The sequence below is a fragment of the Aegilops tauschii genome, chromosome 2, assembly GCF_002575655.3.
Source record: "Aegilops tauschii subsp. strangulata cultivar AL8/78 chromosome 2, Aet v6.0, whole genome shotgun sequence".
Taxonomy (NCBI): domain Eukaryota; kingdom Viridiplantae; phylum Streptophyta; class Magnoliopsida; order Poales; family Poaceae; genus Aegilops; species Aegilops tauschii.
In genome coordinates, this window is record NC_053036.3 from 644777332 (window position 1) to 644781834 (window position 4503).

Below are 4503 nucleotides of genomic sequence, written 5' to 3' on the forward strand. Positions count from 1 at the left end.
GGCGCGACAATTGCTCTTGAACTATCGCGCGAAGACCAGGGGTTGACAACCTCTAAACAATCCACCTCCATCACTACATGTGAGAACCCACGTAGTTGTGCGAAGATAACTCCTTCCCGTAGTGCCAAAGCTTCAGCAACGAAAGGATCTGATACTCCCGGGAACGGTTTACTCCAAGCTCCCTTGAACGACAGATGAGACCTTGCCACACCTCCACCTCCCGCACATGAAGCTTCAATGTTTGTTGCTCCGTCCGTATTGATCTTAATCCAGCCCACATCAGGAGGGCGCCATTGAAGACCCGTGACACCTCGCATAGGCTTTGGGAACTCAAGCAAAAGTAAATCATTACAGACTGTCTTGATCGCATGAACTGGATCATAAGAAACATGATCGTGGGTCCACCGATTCCTTGCCGACCAAATCGCATGCATAACTGTTATGATTTTTCCTCTGTCTTGATCCAAGATCTGATCATCCATTAGCACGTCCCTTGCCCAAGTGTTCGAATTCAGCAGCGGCAAAGTGACACCCATGAAGTCATGAGCAGCATCCCAGAACAGTCGCGCATGCGTGCAGCCTATCAACGCATGGTGCAAGTCTTCCATCGCAACCTTGCAAAGATCACATATCGCCGTCGTACGGATATGACGGTGATGAAGGGTAGCATAGTCTGGGAGAATTCCCCGCAGCACACGCCACCAAAAAACTCGTACTCTGGGAATTACCTTGAGCTTCCACAAAGCAGTCCACATGTGTTTATCCGACGATGATGGATCCGTTACCGTTCCTTCCTCTGGAGCAGATTGCTCGTTATGAGTCACTAGAGCACGATAAGCCGATTTAACAGAATAAACACCAGACCTCTCCAAGTCCCAAGCAAAATAATCCTCTCCCCCAGTAGCTCTCAATGGTATATTCAAGATAGCCGCTGCATCTGAAGGTAGGAAGTTCCTTCGAATTAGATCAACATCCCACGCCCCCGTCTCATGATCGAACAGTTCAGAGACCCGAGGTATAGGGTCAGTCCCAATCCGACCAGTAGGTATACGAGTGCTCGTGCTCGGGATCCATCTATCCGTCCAGGTGGAAATAGACTCACCATTCACCACTCGCTTGATCAGGCCACATTCCAGCGCCTTTCTGCCAGCTATGATCGCATTCCACGTCGCTGACGACGAGCGAGTCGCCTGAGCTTCCATGAAGTCACGATCATGAAAGTATTTTCCCTTCAACACTCTGGAGCATAGAGTTAGGATGAGTTAAAAGCCGCCACCCATGCTTACCAAGCAAGGCTAGGTTAAAACTCTCGAAATCCCGGAACCCCATTCCTCCTTGCATCTTTGGCACAGTAAGATTTTCCCAAGACACCCAATGCAAAGACCTTCGATCAATGGAGCTACTCCACCAATACTTTGCCATCGGGGATGTAAGTTGTGAACAAGCCTTCTTGGTCAAAAGAAAACAAGACATGCTAAAAGTGGGTATGGCTTGAACCACTGATTTGAGCAGAGTCTCCCTACCAGCACATGCCAAATTTTTCTCAGACCATCCTTGCATTTTGTTTCGGCCCCTCTCAACAATATGGGCAAAACATCCGCTCGTAATCTTTCCAACCGCTGTCGGTAGACCCAAATATCGTTCAGTGAAAGCTTCCACAAAGATTCCAAGTGTATCTTTTATGTCCCGTTTCAACTCTTGAGAAGCATTGGGACTAAAATAAACAGCACTTTTCTCCCGGTTGACTGCCTGACCAGAACATGCAGCGTAAATCCCGAGAATATCATTCAATCTATTTGCACTTTCCACCTTGGCATTCATGAATATTAGACCCCGTCTGCAAAAAGCAAATGATTTACCCAAGGGGAGTGGATGCTCACCCTGATCCCCTTATCAACATATGCACCACCATAATAATTCATCAAAGAGGTTAGGCCTTCTGCACATATCAAGAAGAGGAAGGGGGAGGCAGGATCACCCTGGTGTAGGCCTCTGGATGGCGTGAAGTACGGCAAGAGCGACCCGTTCACCTTTACCGCAAACCGGACAGAGGTGACGCACTTCATAATGAGGCGTACAAACTTCTCGCCAAATCCCAGCCTAGTTAGCATAGCCTCCAAGTAGTGACACTCAACGCGGTCGTAGGCTTTCAACATGTCAAGCTTAACGGCACATGAGGCTTGTTTGCATCGCTTCTTTTTCCTCATCGCATGCACACTTTCATAAGCTACTAGAACGTTGTCTGTAATCAAACGTCCAGGCACAAAAGCACTTTGTTCCTCCCCAATTATCTCGTCCATGAAGCCACGGAGTCTATTTGTAATTGCCTTGGCAGCAATTTTGTACAAGACCGGGCACAAAGAAATTGGTCGGAATTGAGAATTTTTTTGAGGGTTACGTACCTTGGGAATGAGAGTAATAGCTGTATCATTTAGGCCCAAAGGCAGTTCACCCCCATTCAGAAAATCTAAGACAACCGTTGTGACATCTGCCCCTAGAATATCCCAATGCCGCTGAAAGAAGCCAACAGTAAAACCATCCACTCCGGGCGCCTTAGACGGCGCCATCTGGAAAAGTGCCACTCGTACCTCCTCAGCTGTGAAATCCTTCTCGAGCATAGCATTCATAGCATCATTGACTCGAGAGGGTACGAACTGCAGGAGCGCAGACATATCGTTAAAACCCTGAGATTGATATAGGTCTTGATAAAAACCCATGATTTCATGTTGCACTTCACCCGGGTCATCACATATTGTTCCATCCGCTCGCTCAAGGGAAGAAATTCTGTTAGTTCGGCTGCGCTTCGCCGCTTGGGCTTGATAATATTTAGTGTTTCGGTCTCCTTTGCGCAGCCAATTTACTCTTCATCGTTGCTTCAACCAAACCTCCTCTTACCGTAAGGTTTCCTGAAGCTACGCCGCCACTGACAACTCCTCCGCATTCGGTCCTCGTCCAATCGAGGCTGCTCGGAGGCGTTCCAGTTTTTTTGTAGCTTTCGCACCCTTTTGGTAATGTTACCAAACTCCCGATCACCCCATGATCCCAACTTCTCCTGGACTGACGTTAGTGCATGCACTACGCCCTCCAAACCTGCGTGACCCGCCTTTGACTGCCAAATATTTTTGACCAAAGCATCATAGTCACTATGAGAGTGCCAAACATTTTCATACCGGAACGGGCGCCGGCCGAGCCAATCCCCACGCTCCTGAACACATCTCAACTCAGCAAGAACATAGCAATGATCTGAAGCTATCAAACTGATATGTTTCACAGTAGAATATGCAAACAAGGATAGAAAATCTGCATTAGCTACAGCACGATCGATTCGTGCTTTTACATTGGAACTACCTTGCTGCCTATTGTCCCACGTAAAAGGAACACCTCTCCAGCCAAGGTCTTGAAAGGAACAGTAATCCAAGACCTCCCGAAACCCTCGCATTTGCCACTCCGGCCTTGGATGGATGCTGAAGTGTTCATCAGCATACATAGTTTCGTTGAAATCTCCCATACAGAGCCAACCAGAGTGTGGAATACTATGCAGAGTACGCAAAAACTCCCAGCTGTGATGTCTATTTTCCACTCTAGGTTCTCCATAAATACCTGTGAAGCGCCAAGGTTGCTGCTGCTCACTTGACTTGACACTCACATCAATGTGCGCACGGCTATAGTTCATCAAATCAACTGTTACGTTATCTGTCCAGAACAAACCAATGCCACCACTAAGGCTGTTGCTATCAACAGCAAAACATCCAGAAAAGCCAAGTAGGCTCTTCAAATTCTCAACTTTGATCCCTTTTATCTTAGTTTCCATTACAAACAGAAGGGAGGGTCCTTCCTGCTTCACTATCTTGCGAAGCTCGCGAACTGTCGATGGGTTCCCAAGCCCCCGACAGTTCCAGCTTATGCAATTCATTGGGACGGGCAGGGCTGACCTGCAGCCTCTACCGAATTCTCAGGAGTTGGCTTCTTCTTTTTTGGAAACCTGTCATACCCTTTCTCCATCTCAGAGTCATCGTCCAAATTACTCCCCTTTGAGCAAGCCGGATCAGCTGCAGGCGACTCCTCGGCTGCTGTCAGCAGAAGCTGTGGTACAGGTTCGACACGACGATAGACCTGCTGCGGTGCCTCCTTTCTTTTAAGCTGGTTCTTCTTTTTAATAGGAGAGTTCACCTCAACGCCCCCCATCGGAACATTACTGGAGTTCTTTGACTCCCTCTTACTGCTCGGGCCCGACTGCTGCTCCTTGCCTGCAGCATCCCCCGAGGCAGTCTTCTTGCGATCGTCAGGTGTCCTCAACTTCGGACCAAAAGGTAGCTCCCCTTTTTCATCTCGATGCCCCAGAGCTGGGCAAAACGGATCAGAATGTCCAAGCCGGCCACAGGAGAAACAAAAACGAGGCACGTTTTCATACTGAATATCATAAGGGTCCTGCTTCTGTCTCTTTGCCGATTCAATGACAATCCACCGCCTCAGCGGCTTATTCACATCAACTGATACTCGCGC